General features: G+C 41.5%; 1 protein-coding gene and 2 pseudogenes across 3 annotated transcripts in view; all 3 read left to right on the top strand.

Moving 5' to 3' along the window:
- ACSS2 (acyl-CoA synthetase short chain family member 2) overlaps window positions 1-26,016 on the top strand; it is a 65,721-nt gene that overhangs the window by 18,084 nt on the left and 21,621 nt on the right. The gene's annotated exons all lie outside the window — the stretch shown is intronic.
- Window positions 7,054-11,066, top strand: LOC132240100 (small ribosomal subunit protein uS4-like; annotated as a pseudogene).
- LOC132239535 (mortality factor 4-like protein 1) lies at window positions 10,845-12,181 on the top strand (annotated as a pseudogene).

Below are 26,016 nucleotides of genomic sequence, written 5' to 3' on the forward strand. Positions count from 1 at the left end.
CTCAGCCTTCCCAGTCACCTGAGCTGGGCACTGTAGGTGCACCCCTGTGTGGGCTGTGTACACAGTTTTGTTATAGTTGAGCCTTGATTGGTGTCACTGGGAGGAATTGGCCTACAGGCCAATTGGCTGTGAGGACCAGCTGCGTCTACAATGGAAGAGCTGCTATGCAGGAGATACCCCTATGTAGCAGGACTTGCTTAGTGGGGCTTTGGTGCTCACTGAGCCTGCCCCTTGAGTGGGTTGTTTGTGGACATGTAGAGTTGTAATCTGGTATGGTCTAAAGCTGTCTACCGGGTCACTGGCTCTGGGCCCTCCTGGGAGGTGCAAAGTCAGCCATTGCCTGGTGCCACCTAGCAGGAGCTATAGAGAGATCTGCAGATTGCTGCTATTTGTATTGGATTGGAAGTGCCCAGGCAAGGCCCAGTTGTGAGGCAAGGCAGTCTGGTACTAGTGCTGGGTTGTAGGCCTTTTATTGATAGTTTTGAAGTACGCTGACTCCAACTGCTGCTTGTTTAAGAGGTTTTAGCAAAGTCTGAAGCATGAACCAAGACAGGCCATTCATATGGAAAAGCAGCTGCAAACAGCTTGGGTGGGGCTGCAAATTGGATGGGGTGGAGTCTCAGGGAATCAACAGAGTGGAGCCAACAGTGTGGGCCATTGCTGATGGAAACTCAGATATGGCTTCCAGTCAGCTCTGCAATGGGGGAGGTTCAAACATAGGAACAATGATCCCTGAAAGCACCCCTATTTGGGAGAAAGCCACCCCCAAGTTCCTGTCCTGATGCCAAACAGTCCAGTTCCTCCCTGTATGTCCCTGGATTTCTCCAAAGCTGCCACCTGGTGCTGAAGCTCAGAGGAATCAGGACAGTGTATGTTTGTGTGCCTGCTCTTTAAGAAGAACACCTGGGACTACCACAGCCTCTGTGTCACTCTGCCACAATCCCTGCTGGTTTTTATAGCCTGAAGTTACAGGGACTTCTCTTCCCAGCTCTATAACCCTGGGCTGGGGGTCTGATATAGGGCTGGAACTCCTTGCTTCTCACAGGAGGCCTTGGAGTTATCCCTCCTAATTAAAGAAATGCCATATGTGGGTGTCGGACCAGTTCGTTCCTTACCTTCACTCCTTGTACCAGTCTCAATGCACTTTCTTCTTTACTTCTCTACTTGTAGGACTTCCATTCAGCCAGTTTTCAGTTGGTTCTGAATGATGGTTGTTCTGTATTTTAGTTGTAATTTCGATGTGGTTGTGGGAGGCAGTGAGTACCAGTGTTTATATATGCCACCATCTTGGTTCCTAGAAAGTGTTGACTTCCTATTATGGTAGATGAGAACTTAATTCTTGTATACTCCTCCAATTTTTTTCATTTTATAATATAATTATAGCTCTGTTTTTAAGTTAATTTAAAAATCAATGTTTACATAAGAGTAATATTATGATTGCATTTCCTTTTATGTACAAATTTTTGTTTTTTTCTGAAGTTAAAATTGCCTGCCATTTTTCTTTCACAACTTACCTTTATCATATACTCAATATTTTTCAAACACTCTATAATAGCCTTTATATTCTAGGAAGCCTTCCTTTTCCTCTAAAGTTCTTTGCCTTGGAGCCCACCTGCTACCTGCTCTAATTTTTATTAATGTTTTTTACAATTTCAGATTTTCAGTGATTTACTCCAGTTGATAATACTTCTTATGGAGCCATAGTATGACTTTATTTTCAACCTGTACTGTGTCATTTAGATAGCTGTAGTGCCATTAGCTAACCACATTTGTAGCTCGTTCCTTGTTTAGGGGCATGTCTCATACATACTAGTATATTGAAATAAACCTCAAAGGAAATAGTGCTCTTAGGAAACTACTCTAATTAGCCAAAAATAGAATCATATTAATGAAGAATTTGGCCTTTTACTTTTAGCTTGATACATTGTAAATGTTCATGGAATAATGGTATTTTTAAAACTTGAAGCAATTTAGAGTTCATTTGGCCAACTCTATAGATGGGTAGATTAAGGCCAGAAAGGCTAAGTGATTTGCTTGAGGATTATATATTGCTTAGAGATAGAGCTGAGACTAATCAGATATTCTCACTCTTAGTCAACTACTCTTTTCACCATAAGATACTACTTCCTTATTCTAGTTCAGCAGTTCTCAACCTGTGGGTCGTGACCCCTTTGGGGGTTGAACAACCCTTTCACAGGGGTCACCTAATACCACTGGAAAACACATATATAATTACATATTGTTTTTGTGATTAATCACTATGCTTTAATTATGTTCTATTTGTAACAATGAAATTGGGTCACCACAACATGAGGAACTGTATTAAAGGGTCACGGCATTAGGAAGGTTGAGAACCACTGTTCTAGTTGTTAAACACTTGGCTTTGACAATGAAAAGAGGAATTAGTCATGTTAGACATAAATTCAATTTAAATTAACTGTCTTAAAAATATCAGAGAAAATGTGTTATCAGGTTTAAACGGCTCAGACCCTGGTCTCATGGAATTCTGTTTGAGAAGAATAGGCCTATATAAAACAGCCTCAAGCAATTATGGGCCAAACTGCAAAAAGTTAAAGTAGTTCACAGAAGGGAGAAAGCATGTAGGCAGGCAGTATAACAAAAGTTAGGAGGATGGATTTTGGTGTCAAACTAATTTAATTTGAATCTATTTCTGCCACTAACTGTATGATTGTGTACAAGTTACTTAACCTTTCGAGTCTCAGTTTTCTCAACTTTAAATGTGGATAAAAATAGGTGTTTTTTTTTTAATCTCATGAAGTTGTCAATTGAGTAAGATAAAAACAAATAAGCTCATGTGTCCAACTCCTGGTACATTGAAAGTACTCAATAAAATTAGCTACCATTATTATTATCGGAACAGTGAGAAGTCCTAGTCTCTCTGGAGTAAAGGGTTTATTCAGGGAATAATTTATTCATTCAATAAATACTTACTGAGAACTTACTCTATACCAGGCACCATTCTGAGCAAACCAACACAGTCCCTGCCCTCATGAAAGTTATATTCCAGTTTGAGAAGACAAACAGTAAACAATAAACCAGTAAATGACAGGTAGTGATAAATGCTATAGAAAAACAGAGTAGCATAAGGGAAAAGAGAATGAGAATGAAGAATAGGGATTGATAAGGGAAGAACTCTGATAAAGGTGACCTTTGAGCAGAGATCTGAAGGAAATGAAGTGTGCTATGCAGATAGTTGGATTGGAAAGAAGAAATATTTCAGGTACACAGAAGAGTAAGTGTAAAGGTCCAGATGTGGGAGTATGCTGCTGCCTGGTATGTTTGAGGAGTACCTGGAAAGGCCGTGTAGCTGAGGACATGTGAGCTAGACAAAAAGAGAGTAAGGGATGAGGTCGGCAGGACACTAGATCAAGTAGAATCTTGAAAGTCAATATAGATTTTGGGGTTTTATTCACTCAAAATGGGGGCTGCTGGACAATCTTGAGTATAGATGAGGCAATAATTTGAATTACATTTAGAATTTGTCTTTTATGTTGAGGATAGGCTGTGTTGAGACTAGAAGGGCAATAATAGATTTTTTTGTGTTGAGAATAGGACAAGAGTAGAAGCAGGGAGACCAATTAGGGGGCTACTATAAAAATCAAGGTGGGCAATGGTGGTTATTTAAACCATCATAGTAGTAGCTTGAAGGTTATTAGTACAAATCTGTGTCTATTTTGGGTGAAGAACCCATGGAAGCTGCTTAGATTGGGTGTGGGTAGTGAGAGAAAGAGGAATGAATCAAGGTTGTTTTCAACAGTGGATGAGGTCCAGGAATTGGAGATCTTGACTATTTTTGGAGACCTCTGAAAAGATTTTATGCAGGTAATGATGTGGTCACAGTTGGGCTTAAGAAGATTAATTTGGATACATGTGGAAGTGGGAGTGTGAAGTCAGAGATCTGGGAATTTGTTAGTCAGGGTAGATTTGCCTAAACTGGGATACTGCTGGCGGGAATGGAATGGAAAGATGAAATTTTAGAATAATTTGGAGGAAAGAAACCAATATAAGTAACTGGGTGTGTAGATAGTGGGTACACAGGGGGAGAAAAAAAGAGAAAAGTCAAGGATCCCTTTAGTTTATATAACACTTTACCTTTTTCAAAGGCACACATTTATCTGATCCAGGAGCTAAATTTGACCTCCAAACAAGATTTTGATTTCAGACTTTCACTTTCTTCTCCCTAGTATGGCAGGTAGAGGTGTTAGTGGGGATTTATGTGTATATGTGTGAGAAGGTGATCTGTGAAAAAAGTTATTGGAATGAGTCATCTAAGGGGAGATAGTCAGTGAAGGATATCAGGGGTAGCTTAAGGAGTGGGGGTTGGCTAGTTAAAGGGAAACCAGTGTACAGTAGGGAGTTTGAGGGATTAATGAAAGGATTTATGGGGAGAGGGTGTAAAGAGGGGTTAATGGTTATTATTTTGATGATTTTAACAGCTGCTCAATATCTAGGTTTTTCCAATAAAGGACTTTCATCTCCAAAGCCCAAGAAATTTAGTATAGTTCATTCTTTTCATTGTTTGCTTTCAGTTGCCTGTGGCTGTTATTATCTTTGCGCCATCTCACCCTTCATCCTCAACTGAAATGATTGCAGTCTCTCCACAGTTCTGAATATTATGCAAACCTTCCTTAGAAACTGGAGCTTCTGTGAAGTAGGTGACTTTAGGAGTGACCTTATGATATAAGCTCTGCTCTCAGGATCTCTGTGCTCCTGACGTTGAATTTCAGAGTGTGATATTTAAAACTCTCCAGATTCCTGTGGGTTATGTGTGAGTGTGTGTATTTGAAAAGGTGAAGATGGTTGGGAAGGTGAGCCAAACCCAAGTTCTGACAAGGAGTAGATTGTCAAGGTAGCATAGAAATCCAGAGTCCTAGAGTATATTGTCCTAGCATTCATATACAAGGACTCTTAATTATCTAGGTCTATTCTGAAGTTCATTTCAGTGATATGGGAATGGAGGAACGTTTTTGTCCTCCATCTATATCTTCAGTGGTTTCACAACACTGTATTTACTGATTAAAATATACTTGATAAGGAAGTACATTCAAATCAGACCATTCTCTTTCCCTCTCTGAGCCTTCCTTTTGTGGGAGTGGTAAGAGATGAACTATAGATACACTGCAAAGCTCCTTCCAGCTCTCATATTTCAGAATTCTATGATTGTTTCTGAAGAGGAAGTGGCTTTAGAAATTCTGTTGTAACCAGTAGTGACTTTATGGTGACTCAGTAGGCAGGCCAGGCTTCTGTTGAAATAGTGAAAGGGAGGATTTTAGAAGGTTTGTGGTGAAGGAGCTGAGGAAGAGAGTCTCATCCCCTTTCCTGGGGCAATACTGTTGCCGGTAGCATAAGCATTTTAAGCTATTGGGAGATATGTGGGGAAATAACTGTTACTGGGAACAGTCTTTCTCCATTTGAATCAGGTGGGCAGATTGTGGAGGAGGGCTGGATGATTTCCTGTTTAAGATGCATCTCTAATCTGCTTCCCTGAGTTTCATGACCTTTGACGCCTTAAAGAACCACTCCCTAAAGTAATGAAAATGAGATAAGTAGGCTGTGCTATCCAAATGAATAATCACTTTTTAGAAACAGGTGGGATATAAATAATAAATGTATAGTAATAATAATAATATCTTATAATAATAATACCTTATTATTATTATATACACACTAACATTTGTAATTATACATGTATAATAAGTGGAGACTGACTTGAGACTTGATTCAGTGTCCTGAGCTCCATGTCAGCTACCTGAGTTTGTGGCTAATCTGACTTTTTATATCAGTGTATTCAGTAAATATTTAATGAGGAGAATGACTTAAGATAATGCTCTTTTCTGAGCCCTCTTTTCCCCACCTATAAACTGTGTGTGTGTGTGTGTGTGTGTGTGTGTGTGTGTGTGTGTACAGGATACTTGCTCAAGTTATTTCTGGCAGTGACTTTCAGAATTTCTGTCACAAATGTAGGGAACTGTAGTGGAGATGCTGGAGGAAGGGGAGGAACCCAGTACTGAACTACTGCCCTTCTTTAAAAATATTTTTTTTATTGACTTCAGAGAGGAAGGGAGAGGGAGAGAGAGACATCAATGATGAGAGAGAATCACTCATCAGCTGCCTCCTGCATGCCCCCTACTGGGGATTAAGCCAAAACCCGGGTATGTGTCCTGATCAGGAATCAAACCATGACCTCCTGGTTCATAGGTCGTCACTCAACCACTGAGCCACACTGGCTGGGCTGGGCTCCTGACCTTTGAAGATAGCAGGTAGTCAGGTGGGACTATTGGTTCTTGCCTTAGGGCAGACTCACATTTATAACAGTAAGTACAGAAGGCATGAAGCTGGGGATGGGCCTCCCTCATTTTCCTGGATTTGGTATGGGAGAGACTGGGCACTGGTAATGATCCCCAGTGTCTGATACCTTGAACCACTGAGAATTTGAGACTCTTAGTTGCTGTCTTTTGAGTCATTTAGTCCGCTTCCTATACAAAGCAGGAATTGTAGTCCCATTTATCTCCATCCTCCAACAATCCCCACAAGTGATCATTCTGATTCTGGACCACTATCAAGGCCACAGATACCTGTCCCATTGTTAGGCAGTTCTGTTACAAGGTTCTTATAGATATATCTCCTCTCCATAACTTTCCCCCATTCTGTTCTCTTCCCTTGGTCTTAGTTCTATGTCCTGGTGCCACATAAATAATCCTATTCCCTCCAGCCCCATAGACATTCCTTCAGGTATTTGAGGGCAGTTATATCCTTTTGCCAGGCTGATGGTATAGAATTATAGTAATTTAAATATAGAAGATGCCTTGAAGATCATCTAATAATTTTCATTTTTAAGCATTATATTCCTTTTATTCAAATATAATATTGTATATGATATCCTATGTAATAAAGCGGGAATATGCTAATTGACTGCCCCGCCCTCAAAGATGGCAGCACCAAGTCCCCTCTGCCCTGCCTGCCTCCAGTGTCCCCCAGTCCCCTCAGCCCCCCAGCCACCCAAGGCCAGCCCAAGGCACAGGCAAGCCTCAAATGGCGGCTCCCAGCCGCTTAGGGCCGCCTGAGGCTCAGGTATCCAGGGCTGGCCGAGACTTGTGGGAGCAGCAGAGGTGTGATGGGGCATTGCCTTCCCCTGATCACTGGGTTGCCTCCCGCCCCTGAGGGCTCCCAGACTGTGAAAGGGGGCAGGCCGGGCTGAGGGACCCCCCCTCCAGTGCATGGATTTTGTATTGATACAATACAACAATACATAGTGATTAATAGGAACAGACTTTGGACTCTGCTTGGGTTTCAATCCTTACACTTGCTGGTTGGGCCTTACCTCTTTTAACCTCAGTTTTTCCATCTGTAAAATTAGAATAATAACAGTTCCTAAGACATATATTGTTGTGAGGAATAATTACAGTAATCTGTGTAAAGAGCTTAGTGCTTAGCAGTGTGTTAGCTACTTTTATCACTATGCCAAGGCCCACACCTAAAACAGGTAAGAGCAGAGCTAATCCTGGTTGAAGCATGGGTGGGAGAACCAGAGACCCATTCTATTGTTTCTTCACCTGTCACTGGGTCCCTGGGAGGTATGTGTGTGGAACCTCTAGGGATTTGCAAAGCTCAGTTTGAAAATCCCTGATCTAGTCCAGTGTTCTTGTTTTAACAACTCCTTCATCATCCATGTCAGTCTCCTCTAGACATACTCTAGTTGGCCAATATCTCTCATTAAGTATTCTAGCTGTGGTTTGACTTGGAATGAGAACTATTACCATTTTTGCTCTGACTTTACCTATCTAAGATTACATTAGCCCTGTTGACAGTCACACTCCACCATTCAGTTTACAATTTCACATAATACCTAAGAATTTTCTATTTATTGTAATAATAAACTATGTCGCTATGTTGTACTTGTATATTTGTTTTTTAGAACCTGGTATGTTTCACACTAACACTTGATAGATAAGGAACTTGAGGGTTTTGTTGTTTGTTTTTTAAAATATTTTTTTAAAATTTTAAATTAATATGAGAGAGACACACACACACACACACACACACACACACACAGAAACATTGATCGGTTGCCTCCCGCACACGCCTGACTGGACCAGGGATTAAACCCCCAACCTGGTTATGTGCTCTGACTAGGAATCAAACTCGCCCCCTTTTGGTGTATGGGGTGATGCTCCAACCAACTGAGCCACACTGGCCAGGGCAGAGAAACTTAAGGTTTAGAGAGTCGATGTGACTTAGCTAGAGTCACATAGCTGATATAACTTGTTCTGGAAGAAGAACACCTACGTGCTTTGTTGTAGATACTATGCTTCTACTCACAGCATTAGCTTCTTTGACAATATGTCACTTGTCTACCTAGAAGTTTACTTAGAGGGTTTAGGGCTGGCTTTAGAAATGTCAAGCACATTTTATAACGATAATTTATAAGGCTAAAACTATTTAAGAGGCCTGGCCACATACCTCAGTGGTTAGAGCATTGGCCCACAGACCAAGAGGCCCCAGTGGGGGCACGTGTGGGAAGCAGGCAGCCAATCAATGTGTGTGTGTCTCTTTCTCTCCTCCACTCCTCCCTCCCTTCTGGAAATCAATGGAGAAAATATCCTCGGTTGAGAGTTAAAAAACCCCAAAACATTTAAGAGCAAACCTCAAAGAAATAGCATCCTTTCCTTAGCTGAGATGTTCTCATTCATGTTTTCATTAAACTTTTTTTTTACTTTTATATATCGTCTGTATCCTACCTTGAGAATAGTGGGTGGGGCAGAGGGCATTAGCAAGGGAACCAGTAAGGAGGCACTGACAATAGTTCAGAAAATATATGATAATGAAGATAATGGTAGAGGTCATGAAAAGTAGTCAGCTTTTGGAATATTTTGTAGGCAGCGCCAGTAGGATTTGCTAATGAACTTGATATGGGGTATAAGAGAATGGAGTCAAGAATATCTTAAAGGCATTTTTGCTTGTGCAACTGGAAAAATTGAATTTCCATGAGTTGAGTTGGAGAACCTAGGAGTAGAAACTTTGGGGAAGGATCAGGAATTTGTGTTTTATACATAGAGATGTAAAATTACAGCTGTAACAAATGCTAGGGAGCCAATGAAGAATTTCAAGTAAAGGTATGACATATCAGAGTTACATTTTGAAAAGATCACTCTCTTGATCATATAGAGAGTTTAGCCTGAATATCTGCATCTGCAAGCAGAGGTGCTAACCTCTGCTTTGGGACCTTCAGCATCTGAGAATATGCTTCTGAGCCTGTTTCCCAACCTTTCAAATGGGGATTGCAGATCTTATCCTGCCAATCTCAAAAGATTGCTCTAAGAATTAACTGAGATGAAAGATAAAAAGCACATTGAAAAGAGTTACTACTGTGAGGTGGTGCTAACACTCATACATATCACATATGTCCAAGGACATTGTTAGGCAGAGGGATTCAAGACTGGCAGCCATATATGACTTTTCTATTCTTTCCAAAATACCCTTTTTTCTTCTGATGAATACTTAGACTCTTTTTTTTCAAACCTGGTTCAAAATCCATCTTTTCTAGGAAGTATTTTATGATTGACCATACTTAAGTTATTTCTTTTTTCATTCCTTTGATGATTTCCTACTCCTGCATTTTCTTGTTCTTGATCACTGTTTCCCAAGATTGACTTTAGATGGTGGGTGATTTAGATCTCTCTAATTAAAGACTTTAAGCTTATGGAAGTAATGACTAGCTTCTTATTTCCTTCCTTTTGTGATTTAGCAAGCAGTGGCATTGATTGTTGGGTGGCCACTCTGGCAAAGATCATTCTTTTCTGTTCCACCATTACTTGGGATTTTAGTAGGTAAAAATTTCTAAGGTGGAGTAGGGGCCTTTAGTCTAGAAGCCTCTCTGGCTTTTTTTAACCTACAGAATAAAATTTAAACTAAGTATTTGGATGTTGTGCCCAGATTTCAAGATTCCCAAGAACCCACAGGGAGCCAGCGAGTCCGATGCAAAAGCAAAGAGTCATTTATTTCAAACCTAGGTTTGGCTCCCCTGCCCCCTCCCCCTTACTGGCACAGCAGCAGGTGGCAGAGAGAGAGAGCTCCGTGTGGAGCGAGGTTTTATAGGGGGTTGGAGTAAGGGGAGGAGAAAGGACTGCGGGCCCTGCCGATTGGCCAGGTGCAAGTCGGTGTCTTGTTACACAGGATGTGGTCATATCTATGGCGACTTCCCTTGATTGTCATTGGTTAGTTTAAAGAAGTCCTGGGTGTGGCTAGCAGAGGCTTGGCTTCCGGGAAGAAGCCTTGCCGAGCACATGGCCAAGGTAAGATGGAGGGCATAGCCCTTACCCTGGGGCAAGGTGGAGGGCGTAGTCCTCGCCCTTTCATGGACACTTTCTATGAGCCCTCCCTAATCTAAATTATCAATCTTTAAAGTTTTGAAACATTTCTTAAATGTATAGAAAAGTTACAAGTACGTACAGCTTTTTCTCAGTTACTGCAGCTGGTTCTTAGATGCAGACAGGAGAGTGGAGCCAACACACAAGTGGTCCAGAGCTGGGTTTGTGGCAAAACCTAAGTGACCCCCACAGAGACCCTTCAAATCTCACCTTGGCCAAGAGCTGAAGCTGATTGTCAAGTATGGGCTGTGGAACAAACGTGAAGTCTGGCAGATAACATGACTCTGCCCAAGATCATAAAGCTGCTCGGGAGCTGCTGATGCATGCCTCCATTTGAAGGCAGCACACTGCTACAGTGACTCATTTGCATCCAGGTGCTGGACAAGGGCAACATGAACTGGATTACATCCTGATCCTAAAGATCAAGGATTTTTTTTTTTTAAAAAAAAAGGTCTTCAAGCTTAGCTTGGCCAAGTTTATCCACCATGTCTGAGTGCCGATCCACCTGCTCCATATCAGTGTTTGCAAACAGGTAATGAATATCCAGTCCTTCATTGTCCTCCCAGACTCCCAGAAGCACATCTATGACTTTCCTTATAGGGAGGCCTCACAGAGAAGAAGAATGCCTAAAAGGGCCAAGGTAGGGCTGGAGCAGGCAATAATGAGGAGGAGGATTAAACTTACCATTTCCTCCTGGACTGGTGGATTGTCTAATTTTCAAGTGGTGGGAGAAGGAAGAGGCCAAACGATATCCCTATAAATGGCTCCAAATCAGGATGCGAAGCCTAAATTCCAGGAGGGTGAGAGAGTGCTATGCTTTCATGGTCCTCTTTTTTGTGAAGCAAAGGGTGTAAAGGTTGCCAAAAGGGACAAACAAGTGAAATACTTTATACATTATAGAGGTTGGAATGAAAATTGGGAAGAATGGGTTCCAGAAAGCAGAGTACTCAAATACATGGTTACTAACTTCAGAAACAGCAAGAACCTAAAAAAACCAGTCAGGTCCAGCTGGTGTGGCCCAGTGGTTGAGAGTCGACCTATGAACCAGGAGGTCATGGTTCGAGCCCCAGGTAAGGGCACATGCCCAGGTTGTGGGCTCCATCCCCAGTAGGGGGCGTGCAGGAGGCAGCCAATCAATGATTCTCTCTCATCATTGATGTTTCTATCTCTCTCTCCCTCTCCCTTCCTTTCTGAAATCAATAAAAAATATATATATATTTTAAAAAGAGCTTGAGTAGATCCTACTGTTGAAAACAAGAAAACATTCATGAACAGAATTGACATTAAAGGAAAGATTGCTGAAGAACTAAAATCATGGCTTGTTGATGACTGGGACTTAATTACCTGGCAGAAACAGCTCTTTTATCTTCCTGCCAAGAAGAATGTGGATTCCATTCTGGAGGATTATGCAAATTATAAGAAATCTCAGAGAAACATATAATAAGGAATATGCTGTGAATGAAGTTGTGACAGGGATAAAGGAATAAGTAACTTCAATGTAATGTTGGGTACTCAGACACTACAAATTTGAAAGACTGCTGTATGCTGAATTCATCGCAGATCACCCTGAGGCACCCATGTCCCAGGTATATCTACTGAGATTATTTGTACACATTAGAGTGATGCTAGCCTCTACACCTCTGGATGAGAAGAGCCTTGCTTCATTACTGAATTATCTCATGATTTCCTAAAATACCTGGCAAAGAATTCTGCAACTTTTGTTTAGTGACAGCGACTATGAAGTGGCTCCTCCTGAGTACCAGCGGAAAGCTGTGTGAGGCACTTAGTTACACTTACATTTGGATCTCTGTAACACATTTCTTTTTTCTTTTTTTTAATTTTGCAATATTGGGGGACCAGGCGGACAAGTCCCGAAGGACTTCCACTGATGCTCAGGCCGCTCCAATCTTTTATTGATCTGGAGTAGCCCTTAGGGTAAGGAGGTTTCAATGACACACAGATCAGCAGACAATTTCCAGGAATAGACAAAGTATCTGATTAGCTCATCAATAGATTTCCAGGAATAGGCAGAGTATCTGATTAACAATAATCAACAAGGATCTACATAAGTATCTAAGGAATTAAGTGAACTAAGGTGGGGATGCTTCAACTATTATTACCTAAATTAACTGGGTGGTTCCTAGATTAACTGGGTGGTGCACAGTTCTGACCTTTGCTAGGACTTCAAAGGTTACTAGCTTTTGGGAGTCTCTGTCTAAACTCAGCTAGTGAAGACAAAGAATGGACTCCGGCATCTCCCCCTTATTTTTTCTTTAAAAAATCAAGTATCTGTAGACTAGAAATATAAGAACAAGTCCCAATTTCAATGTCCAACAGTTCTGAGTCCAAGTTTCAATGTCCGACAGTTCGTGTGTACATGCCAGCAATGAAATGTTGGTTCTGGATGGTGGAAAATGCAGGTCCGGTCCTTTCTGGTCTGGTCCTGGGCACCCTGCAGCGACGCACGGCTGCTGACTGCTAGCATGGCAAGGAATCTTCATCATCTCCATCTCTGAACTGTCTCTTCTGTCTTTGTGGCTGACTTTCTAGGATCCGTTGTTACAGGAATCCACATGGTCTTGTAGCTGTTCTAGACCCGGGTTTCTGTAGTTGATCCTGGGCATTGCGTGCAGTAGAATTCCCCTCACCTTTTTTCGGTGAGTTTTCCACACCTTTTCGGTGAAAACTTCCTTTTCTCGCTCCATCAAGGCCTGCACTTCCAGATTACCCGTCGGGCACCAGATGTCGAGTAAGACTCCCTCCACGTTCTGCGTGGAGTAGGGTTCAGTATCTGAAAGAGGAGCCGCACAACAAATGAGAGAAAAAGACACGAGATAATTTTGCAATATTGGGGGACCAGGCGGACAAGTCCTGAAGGACTTCCCGGATCTCTGTAACACATTTCTGATCTTAGTCTTTCTCTTGTACAAATTATGTACTTTGAAAATGTTAGTGTATAACAGAATTGATGTCTGTTTTCTGTTTGATTTTAAAATAAAAGGGGTTACAGCTCCTTTTTTCTTTTCCTTTTTATTTCAAAGTTGCTACCAGTGTATTGATGGATAATGGAGAAACATAGTGTAGAGCAGGGGTGGGAAACCTTTTTTCTGCATCATTTGCTTAATATAATTTACTTAATATAAATTTATGTTGCTATAAAAAAAAAGCTCCTAGATTTATCGAATTTCAAGTGCCAACTGCAGTTGCCTTGGCAGGACCAGATCAAATGATTTCTTGGGCCTTATACAGCCCACAGCCTGGACGTTCCCCACCCCTGCTGTAGAGTGTTCTATTGCCTAGTTGATAGAGCTGCTTTTGAATGCTGGTGGTTCTATTCCTTTGACACCATGTACTTGTTTAATATATGTTAATGTTATATGACAAAATGCTCTGATTCCTAGTGCCAAAGGTTCAATTCAGTGCATATAACTGATCACACTCATCCATTTGTGCTTTTTCTTCTTTTTTATTGGTGCTTAAAGTAAAGAGCTTATCCTTGGCAAGTCATCCACATTGTTCCTTAGGCATTTTACCTTTGTTCAGATTGTTGAAGAGTGGTGGCTTGTTTATGGTTTTTGTATTTGTGTCTAATGCACATTTTAACATGATAAGATGCAATGCATTGTATAGCTAGACTTTTCTGGAAAAGCCAGGCTTTTAGAAATTGTTTTTCAGATCTTCAATTAATTTTTTCTTTAAATTTCAAAGAGAGAAAAAACAGAGCTTATAGTTTTACTAACTGGGAGAATCATTCTTTTATTTAGATAAAAGAAATAAGATCCTGAAGTTATTCATTCTGGAACACATAACAGAGGTTGATTATATATATTTCATTATATATATTTCATTATATTTATATTTACTTGATTTCAGAGAGGAAGAGAGAGGGGGAGAGAGAGAGAAAAAAACATCATTGATGAGAGAGAATCATTGATCGGCTGCCTCCTGCATGCCCCACACTGGGGATTGGCCCTGCAACCCAGGCATGTGCCCTGACTGGAATCCAACAGTGACCTCCTGGTTCTTGGGTCGACGTTCAACCCCTGAGCCATGCCAGCCCAGCTTGCAGGAAACTTTTTTATAGTATATCAACACCTGCATTTCTGAATATGATTTTTGACTGAGGCTCGTTTTTGAAACCAGTGTTTGTTTCTTTTTTACTATGATGTTTTCATACATGGAAATTTATCAGAATGAATAGTAACACAGACCCCTTGTTGAACTTTAGTTTCAGCTTCTCTTGAGGATAACTGTCTTATGTATTTTAAGTCAGAGAATCCAAATGTGACATCCCAAACTGACAGTAACCTAATTTTATTTGTATGGCTAGCCATGCTACATAGACAATCCACTAGCTTCTAGCACAGTGGTTCTAAACCTTCCGAATGCCGTGACCCTTTAATGCAGTTCCTCATGTTGTGGTGACCCCCAACCATAAAATTATTTTCGTTGCTACTTCATAACTGTAATTTTGCTGCTGTTATGAATTGTAATGTAAATATCTGATATGCAGGATGTATTTTCATTGTTACAAATTGAACATAATTAAAGCATAGTGATTAACCACAAAAACAATATGTAATTATATATGTGTTTTCCAATGGTCTTAGGAGACCCCTGTGAAAGGGTCGTTTGACCCCCAAAGGGGTCGCGACACACAGGTTGGCGACCCACAGGTTGAGAACCGCTGTTAGCAGCAGTTTGTTGTTGTTGTTAACTTTTTCTTCTTTTTTGTGTTAAAATATAAATAACATAAAATTTGCCATCTTAACATTTTTAAGTATACAGTTCACTGGTATTAAGTATATTCACATTGTTGTGCAGCCATCACCACTCCCCATCTGCAGAACTCTTTTCATTTTGTAAATCTGAATACTATACTTATTAAACAACTAGAGGCCCGGTGCACAAAAATTTGTGCACTGGCGGGGGAGGGGGCAGGGGAAAGGGGTAGAGGGGTGTCCCTCAGCCCCACTTGTGCCCTCTCACAGTCTGGGACCCCTCGGGAGATAACCACCTGCTGGCTTAGGCTTGCTCCCCGGGTGGCAGATGGCAGGCCCGATCCCTTGGTGCCTGCCCCGCCTCCCCGGGTTGCACACACGGCAGGGCCGATCCGGGGGTTGGGGTGCCGCCCCGGGTTGGTTCCCACATGGGATGCCCGGGCAGGCCAGCCGATCACTGCTGCCCCGCCCGGCCGCCCTGGGTCGGGTCGCACACAGACGCCCGCCGCCCTGGGTCGCAGATAGCAGGCCCAGATGGCAGCAGGGCAGGCAGGATGGCGCTATCCTGCCCTGCCTGCAGTATGCAAATTAGCCGCCATCTTTGTTGGTGGTTAATTTGCATATTGTGCTGATTAGCCAATGGGAGGCATAGCAAAGGTACAGTCAATTACCATGTTTGTCTATTATTAGATAGGATAACTCCCCATTCTCTTGTCCTCCCAGCCCCAGGGACCTACCAATCTGCTTCCTGTCTCTATGATTTTAACTGCTCTAAGTACCTCACATAAGTGGAATCATACACTATTTGTCTTTTTTGTGACTGGCTTATTTTGCTTAGCCTGATGTCCTCAAGGTTCATCCATGTTGTAAAATGTATCAGAATTTCCTTCCTTTTTAAGGCTGAGTAATATTCCATTGTATGTCCATACCATGTTTTCCTTATCCATTCATTGGTTGGTGGACACTTGGGTTGCTTCCATGTTTTAGCCATTGTGAATAATACTGCTATGAACGCGAGTGTACAAATATCTCTTTGAGACTTTGCTTTCAATTCTTTTGGGTATATACCCAGAAGTGGGATTATTGGATCATGTGGTAATTATATTTTTAATTTTTTTGAGGAATCTCCATACTGTTTTCCACAGCAAGCAACTGTACCTAACCAACAAGAGTTCCAATTTCTTCACATTTTCACCAACATTTGTTATTTTCTGTATTTTGTTTTTATAGTTATCATCCTAATATGTGTAAGGTGATATAACTCGATTTGAAATTCCCCAGTGAGAAAAAGAAAAAGAAATTCCCCAGTGAGTAGTAATGTTGAACATCTTTTCATCTGCTTATTGACCATTCCTATATCTTCAGGGAAATTACTATTTAAGTCCTTTGGCCATTTGAATTGGATTAGTTGTTGGATCTGCTGCCTCCTACACACCCCACACTGGGGATCAAGCCTACAACCTGGGCATGTGTCCTGACTGGGAATCAAACCATGACCTCCTGGTTCAACCACTGAGCAATATTGGCTGGGCTGAATTGGTTGCTTTGTTGTTGTTTTTGTTCAGTTTTAGAAATTCTTCATATATTCTGGATAGTAATCCCTATGAGATATATGATTTTCAAATATCTTCTCCCATTTTGAGGGTTGCGTTTTTACTTTGTAGATAGTGTCTTTTGATGTATACATTTTAAATTTTCATGAAGTCCAATTTATTTATTTATTTTCTTTTATTGTTTCTGTCATTGGTGTCATATCCAATAAATCATTGCCAAGTCCAATATTGTGAAACTTTTGTTCTGTTAGTTAAGGGTCCAACTTATAGATAGCCATGCTCCAGTAGCAGGTTTAGAAAAAATTAATTTTATATTTATGTGCCAAGCATATAGCAATATGCAAGGGAAATTTGGTGCTTGTCCTTATGAAGCTCACAATGTGGTGGAGCAAGATTTTTGCCTATGAGCTGGAATTTTACTTAGGAAGAAAATGTTAGGGATATTGTATTTTTCCTTATTTCAGGGGAGTGGGGTCAAGTCTGTAGGAGCAAAAGGATGACTAAGTGTTCCTAGCTCTGCCAGGGACTATGAAAGTAGACATCTGCAAGCTTCCTTGCCTGAATTTTTAAAAAATATTTTTTTAGCCCTATCTGGTTTGGCTCAGTGGGTAGAGCATCAGCCTGCGGACTCAAGGGTCCCAGGTTTGATTCTGGTCAAGGGCATGTACCTTGGTTGCGGGCACATCCCCAGTAGGGAGTGTGCAGGAGGCAGCTGATCGATGTTTCTCTCTCATCAATGTTTCTAACTCTCTATCCCACTCCCTTCCTCTCTGTAAAAAATCAATAAAATATATTTTTTAAAAAAATATTTTTTTTATTAATTTCAGAGAGGAAGAGAGAGATGGAAATGTCAATGATGATGGGTATGTGCCCTTGACCAGAATCAAACCTGGGACCCTTCAGTTCGCAGCCCAATGCCCTATCCACTGAGCGGAACCGGTAGGGCTGAATTTTTGAGTCTTTCAGGAAGTTCTCAAGATATTGACCATAGGCTAAAGCTCAAAGTGGATGGCAGTCTTCTCTGCTTCTCACAGTGCTCCTAGAGATTCTTAGTACACAGCCTTCTCCATGTTTATTTAAATACACTCCAAATTGGCACAGTGGAACAAACACTACCCTGGATATCAGAAATGTGGGGCTTGGTTACAGATTTGTCCATAGCCATCCTGTGTCTGTGTGGCCTTGGCAAACCACTCCCTCTGGATTTCTTATATCTTTAAAATGGGGATAATAATACCTGCTTTTCAAGTAGCTGTGAGGATCATGTGAGGGAATATTCTCTACAGCAGTTTTATACTGTTCTCATGTAAGGAATTAGCAGGATTTTTATTTGATCTACACAAACCCATGTAAGACAGGCATGTCGGGTTTCATTACTTTTATTTGGTCTATACCTCAGCTAAGTTGTTTTTGTTTTGTTTTTTAATCCATATTAGTAAAACCTTTTTTTCTTGAAACTGACTTTTAGGGTCCATTCTCCTGTCTTTGAAAGGGAGAAATGAGAATCAGGGAGTCTAAGATACATTCGATATTATCTGGACTAACACCAACTTTCCCCTTCCTCCTGACTCCCCCCTTTCATCTTATATTTTACAGAGAAGGAAACTGAGGCTCAAAGAGAGGGGAGCCCTAACCGATTTGGCTCAGTGGATAGAGTGATGGCCTGTGAACCCAAGGGTCCCAGGTTCGATTCCAGTCAAGGGCACATGCCTGGGTTGTGGGCTCGATCCAATGTGTAGGAGGCAGCCAGACAATGATTCCCTCTCATCATTGATGTTTCTCTCTCTCTTCTTCTTCTCCCTTCCTCTCTGAAATCAATAAAAAATATATTTTTTTACAGAAAGAGAGAGGAGCCCTGGCTGGTTTGGCTCACTGGGTAGAGCGTCAGCCTGCAGTCTGAAGGGTCCCAGGTTTGATTCCGGTCAAGGGCATGTACCTTGGTTGCGGGCACATCCCCAATAGGGGGTGTGCAGGAGGCAGCTGGTCGATGCTTCTCTCTCATTGATGTTTCTAACTCTCTATCCCTCTCCCTTCCTCTCTGTAAAAAATCAATAAAATATATTTTTTTAAAAAGAGAGAGGAAATTTCATGCAAATTCACCATTGAATTTGGGGTCAACAATAAGTCTAGGTCTGGTGACTCCAAATAATTACCTGAATATCTTCTTTAAAAATAAACAAACAAAAAATATATATATGGAGAGAGAGAGAGAGAGAGGGCGGGAGAGGGAGAGAGAGAGATAGAAACATCAATGATGAGAAAGAATCATTGATTGGCTACCTCCAGCACACCCCCTACTGGGAATCGAGTCCGCAACCCAGGCACGTGCCCTTGAGCAGAATCGAACCCAGGACCCCTCAGTCCACAGGCCAATGCTCTATCCACTGAGCCAAACTGGCTAGGGCCTAAAGATCTTCTTAATAATCCAGATTCCTGGACCTCCCTCAGCCTATTGAATCAGAATCGCCAAATGATAAGACTTCTGTCTTGTATTTTTTTAACCTCCTTAGATGCTTCTGATGTGGTAAACAGTGATGTGGTGACAATAATATTTGAAATATTATTTAGCTCAATAGCCTTAAACTTTAAAAATTGTACACTTAAAAGAATTTTGAAAAATTATGTAACTTCACACATTTTAAAGTTTATACTTAAACATCCTATATAATAAAAGGCTAATATGCAAATCGACTGAACAGGGGAACAACCAGTTGCTATGATGCACACTGACCACCAGGCGGCAGATGCTCAATGCAGAAGCTGCCCCCTGGTGATCAGTGCGCTCCCACAGGGGAAGCACCACTCAGCTAGAAGCCGGGCTCAGGGCTGGCAAGTGTAGTGGCAGTAGTGGGAGCTTCTCTCACCTTGAGGCAGCGCTAAGGACCCCTTGGGGGATGTCTGCCTGCTGGAGGAGCAGGCCTAAGCCAGCAGGCGGACATCTCCCGTGGGGTCCCGGGCTGAGGGATCTCCCCTCCAGTGCATGAATGTCATGCACCAGGCTTCTAGTTTTATCATAATGTTAAATAATTGCAATGTGCAATGTGTTTTATATTGTATACATGTATATATTTTATATATCTTTTTCAAAACCTTGGAACTGCAAGTTTAGCTCATAATTTATAGAAAATTTCCATCATATAACCTAATTTGCATAGCAGTTCTCACTGTCAATATAATCAACCAAATCAGATTTACTTTCTGTTAGAAAATACCTAACTTCTTTCTCAGTTAAAATAAGTATGTTAATATATGACCCTGTGAATACTATTTAACTTCTGAATTATAATTCTAATATAAGGCAAGTTGTTTGTCATGAGTATGTCACCTGAATGAATTAAGATGTTACTTGTTTCAATACTGATTTCTTACAGAAGCTCTATGATTTGCCTTCTTGGGGCTTTCTCTGTCCAGTTATACATTCTCAAATTGTCCCTTTGTTTGACACTTTAGAGGTTTATTTATTTATTTATTTATTAACCTCAACATTGTACAGAAATAATAAGGATTGGGAAGAGAGAGAGAGAGGGAGGAAGGGGGAGGGAGGGAAAGAGATTTTTTTTTAATTAGATCTTTATTGTTCAGATAATTACAGTTGTTCCTCTTTTTTCCCCCCATAGCTCTCCTCCACCCAGTTCTCACCCCACCCTCTGCCCTTACCCCTCCCACTGTCCTCATCCATAGGTGTATGATTCTTGTCCAGTCTCTTCCTGCACCCCCACACCCCTTTCCCCCCAAGAATTGTCAGTCCACTCCCTTTCCATGCCCCTGGTTCTATTATATTCACCAGTTTACTCTGTTCATCAGATTTTTTATTCACTTGATTTTTAGATTCACTTGTTGATAGATATGTATTTGCTGTTCATAATTTTTTTTTAAATATATTTTATTGATTTTTTACAGAGAGGAAGGGAGAGAGATAGAGAGTCAGAAACATTGATGAGAGAGAAATATCGATCAGCCGCCTCCTGCACATCCCCCACTGGGGATGTGCCCGCAACCCAGGTACATGTCCTTGACCGGAATCGAACCTGGGACTCTTCAGTCCACAGGCCGACACTCTATCCACTGAGCCAAACCGGTTTCGACTGCTGTTCATAATTTTTATCTTTACCTTTTTTGTCTTCCTCTTCTTAAAGAATACCTTTCAGCATTTCATATAATGCTGGTTTGGTGGTGATGAACTCCTTTAGCTTTTTCTTATCTGTGAAGCTCTTTATCTAACCTTCAATTCTGAATGACAGCTTTGCTGGATAAAGTAATCTTGGTTGTAGGTTCTTGCTATTCATCACTTTGAATACTTCTTGCCACTCTCTTCTGGCCTGCATAGTTTCTGTTGAGAAATCAGCTGACAGCCGTATGGGTACTCCCTTGTAGGTAACTGACTTTTTTTCTCTTGCTGCTTTTAAGATTCTCTCTTTGTCGTTTGCTCTTGGCATTTTAATTATGATGTGTCTTGGTGTGGTCCTCTTTGGATTCCTTTTGTTTGGGGTTCTCTGCGCTTCCTGGACTTGTAAGACTATTTCTTTCACCAGGTAGGGGAAGTTTTCTGTCATTATTTCTTCAAATAGGTTTTCAATATCTTGCCCTCTCTCTTCTTCTGGCACCCCTATAATTCAGATGTTGGTACGCTTGAAGTTGTCCCAGAGGCTCCTTACACTATCTTCAGATTTTTGGATGCTTTTTTCTTTTTGCTTTTCCAGTTGGGTATTTTTTGTTTCTTTGTATTTCAAATCTTTGACTTGATTCTTGGGATCCTCTTGTCTGCTGTTGGATCTCTGTATATTATTCTTTATTTCAGTTAGTGTATGCTTAATTTCTAGTTGGTCTTTTTTCATATCTTCCAGGGTCTCACTAAATTTATTGGCGGTTTCCCGAAAACTCTTGAACAACCTTATAACCGTGGTTTTGCACTCTATATCCAGTCATTTGCTTTCCTCCATTTCTGTCATTTGTGACCTGTTTCTTTGTCTCCGCATTTTTTATGCTTCCCTGTGTTGGTAGAGTGGCTTTGTGTGCTAGGTGTCCTATAGGGCCCAGTGGCTCAGCCTCTCCAATTACCTGAGGTGGACACTCTTGGTGCACCCCTTTGTGGGCTTTGTGCACAGTCTTGTTGTAGTTAAGCCTTGATTTTTTGTAGTTATCACTGGGAGGAATTGACCTCCAGGCCAATTGGCTGTGAGAATCAGCTGTGTCTGCAGTGGGAGAACTTATGTGCTGAAGACACCCTTCTGGGGCAAGACTTGCTTCAGTGGGGCTTTTGTGCTCACTGAGTCTGCCCCCTGAGTCTGTCCCTTATGGATCTGAGGAGTTGTATTCTGGATGGTGCCACTCTGACCACTGGGTACACTGGCTCTTGGATCTCTGAGGAGGTGCTAATTTAGCCTCTGCCTGAGGCTACCCAGCAGAAGCTATGAAGAGATCTGCAGATTCCCCTTCCTTTTTTGGGGTTTGGAGGTGCCCAGATGAGGCCCAGCTGTGAAGCAATGCAAGCTGCTGTGGGGCCTTGGGCCTTCTCTTGGAAGTTCTGGGTCTGTCTGGCCCAGCTGCAATTTGTTAGGTAATTTTCAGATCACAAAGGGTTAGGGCATTCATATGCAAAAGCCTCTGCCATAGCCTGGGTGGGGTGGGGTCTCAGGAAATCAACAGGGCGGAGCAAACAGCTATGGCTGATCCTCAGCTCTACGTAATTGCTGCAAGCACCTCTGAGAGAAAGCCGCCCTCAAGTTCTGAGTTCTGCCCGCTGCCAGACAGTCCAGTTTCTCCCCGTATGAGTCCTGGGTCCCCAGAGACTTCCCGGAACTGGAGTTCAGAGCAGTCGGGAGCTTGTGACTCCCTCCTGATTCAAAAGGACAGCCGCGTCCTCAGGTGCCAGCCCCTTTCCACGTGTGTGCTTGAGCCTCCGTACCTCTGCACTTTACTTCCGCAGCTCCTCTGAGTCTCAGTGTGCTTTTCTCTTTCCTTCTAGTTGTAGAATTTCCACTCAGCAGGCCTTCCTGTAGTTCTGGATGATGTCCGTTTGTCTTTTCGTTGTATTTTTGAAGTTGTTGTGGGAGGCAGCAATTTCCGGTGTTTACCTATGCCGCCATCTTGGTTTCTCTCTCTCAAGAGAGATTTTTTTATAAACTGGGAGAAGGGTGTTTGTGAAAGAGAAAGTGGGAAAGGAGGCCCAACTCAGATCAATGTTAGGAAAGATTACATATGGATATTGGGAATCTGAACACTTAGTCTCTTAAAACTTTTCCAGCTCATGTACCCACAGGAATAGAATATACTAGCTAGAAAACAATGATTTAAACTATACTACCTATCTAAATAACAAAAGAACCATTGTAATGAATATTTTTTAGTGTGTCTGCTGTACTTGAAAGACCTGATGTACATGTAAAATGGTATCCCTGGCTTTCTTCCCACTTTCTTTTTCTGCTCCAGGCATATTCTGTTTTAAGCAGCATTCCAAATGCTGTGATAATAAAGGATCTGAGAGGGTTGCCTTTATTCACTTGTTTTGGGTAAGGCTAGCAAGGGGCATATGATGGTAGAAATGAATGTGTATGATTTCCCTCCTGGAATAGGTATGAATGCAGTGGGAAAAGTGTATGATTTCCCTTCTGTACTAGCCCAGGTCTGCCTTCTCAACAGAGAATAGGTACAGAATCCAACTGGCACCAAAACCACCTTGGCCAAGGGTAACAGGCACAAAGTCCCTGGATCGAGGCCTGAAAATAGCTGGCAGAAGGACAGGGTACAGTAATAGCCCACATTGCAAAGCAGAAGTCCCATAGCCTGAACCTCAGATTCAGGGGCTTCTTGCTTTTCTCCCATGTCATTTAGAAGTAGAATGCCGTGAACTAGAGATATCTAGAGTCTAGAACTAGCCACAGGATACTTTTAATATTTCAAATAATTAAAATTAAGTAAAATAAAAAATGGAGTTCATCTGTTACATTTCAAGTGTTCAATAGCTGTATGTGCCTTGTGGCTACCATGTTGGATAGCACTGCTTCAGAATAATGCTGCTACTACTGTGCTAAGTAACCTCCAAGCCATTACTTTCCTCTGTGCATTAGGTTTCTCATTTGTAAATAAGCATGGTGGACATCAAAAGCACAGCCATCCTCCTCTGGCATTCTAAATCTTTGGAGTGTGCTTCCTCCCACTTCTTCCTCCAGCCCTTCCCCCTCCTCTCCTGGCTACTGACAGGAGTGCCCAGAGGGAACATTAGGCTGCTAATTGTTCAAGTTATGTTGTTCCCATTCCTTGCTCCCTTTGTGAAAGGGAAAGTGACTTGGAGGTATACTTACATCTGAGTGCCTCACATTTGTTCAGTGATTTATGGATCATAGAACACATCATTTCTTAATTTTACAGAATCAAAGAATCTCTAAGTTGGAAGGGCCTTAAAGGCCATCTCAAACCTCAGCAAATATGAATCACATGGGTTGTTTATAAAATTGAAATTCCAAGGACCCCACTCCCTGGAGAATGATCTAGTACAGTGGTTCTCAACCTTCCTAATGCCACGACCCTTTAATACAGTTCCTCATGTTGTGACCCCCAACCATAAAATTATTTTCGTTGCTACTTCATAGCTGTAATTTTGCTACTGTTATGAATCATAATGTAAATATCTGATATGCAGGATGTATTTTCATTGTTACAAATTGAACATAATTAAAGCATAGTGATTAATCACAAAAACAATATGTAATTATATATGTGTTTTCCAATGGTCTTAGGCGACCCCTGTGAAAGGGTCGTTCGACCCCCAAAGGGGTCGTGACCCAGAGGTTGAGAACTGCTGATCTAATAGGTATCCTGTTCTGCAGCTACGTGGGGCTGGGCCTTGAAATTTGTGTTATTAACACTATCTGACCACAAGTTGATACACACTGGTCTTACTTGATCTCAACCACATCATGGAGTCTGTTCTTTAGTATTCCTGCAAATCCCAGATTCTACATGGTATCTCCAGAGTTAGTGAGCTCCTGAAGGAGTATCTTCCATCATTGGACTGCTCTGACAGTTAGAAAGGCTTTCCTTATATTGAACTCTCCTATTTGACTTAGCTCTTCCATTTATAGTTATGTAACACTAGTTTGCTTCTTTCCCGTATTAATCCTTCAGGTTCATTCAGCAAATATTTATTGAACTTCTACTGTATATACTAGAGCATACAAGGTTCTTTGCAATGCACTAGGCCAGTGGTCGGCAAACTGTGGCTCGCAAGCCACATGCGGCTCTTTGGCCCCTTGAGTGTGGCTCTTCCACAAAATACCGACTTCTGCGCATGGGCCACGAAGTTTCAATCGCACTGTACGTGCGCGCCCACATGTGGTATTTTGTGGAAGAGCCACACTCAAGGGGCCAAAGAGCTGCGTGTAGCTCACGAGCCGCAGTTTGCCGACCACTGCACTAGGCATTCAGTGGTAAACAAGACCAACTTGGTCTCTGCCTTTAGAAAGCTTACTGTAAAGTAGGGGAGACAGACAATTAGAAAAAAAAGGAAAGTAAATAAAAATTTATAGCTTGAGAAAAATTCTATTAAAAAAAAAAGAAATAGAGTGTCCTCGATGGCGTTTCTTAGTGGTTAAAGCATCAGCCCATGCACTGCAGGGTTAGAGTTTGGTTTTAGGTCAATTGCACAGACCTGGGTTTCAGGTTTGCTTCCTAGCCGGGGTTTGGGTGTATGTGAGAGGTTACCAGTCCATGTGTCTCTCTCACATTGATGTTTCTCTCCCCACCCCCCGCTCCCTTCCTTCCACTCTCTCTCAAAAGCAATGGAAAAAATATCCACAGGTGAGACTTAACCAAAGTAAAAATAAACCGAGGTTTGTGATGAAGAATAACAGGAAGGGCAGATGCCCTTAGGGTGGTTGGGGAAAGCCTCATTAGGAAGGCCAATGGGTGGAAAAAGGAGACATATGTACTTCTATTTGTAATACTTTAAACAATAAAATTAAATTAAAAAAAACTAAAAACAAAAACAAACAAAAAAAGGGAGGTGACATTTAAACTGAGATCTGAAACATGAGATAGAGCAAACCATTCAAAGAGTTGGGGAAAGCTAGTAAAAGAACATGACGTGTTCTATCAATAGGAAGACTAATATGTTTGGAGCCTATTAAGCAGAATAGAACAATGACAGGAGATGAATTGGAGAGGGTACAAGACATAGTAAAAGTTGGGATTTTTTGACATGTAATGGAAGCCATAAAGGGTTTTAAGCAGGAGGTGATGTAGTTTGTTTTATTTTTTTATATAAATCATTCTGGTTGATATATGGATTGGAAAGGGGGTAAGAGTGAAGTGGGAGACCAGTTTGGAGTATTGTGATTATCTAGGCAAAAGATGAGG

Source organism: Myotis daubentonii, chromosome 8, assembly GCF_963259705.1.
Source record: "Myotis daubentonii chromosome 8, mMyoDau2.1, whole genome shotgun sequence".
NCBI lineage: Eukaryota > Metazoa > Chordata > Mammalia > Chiroptera > Vespertilionidae > Myotis > Myotis daubentonii.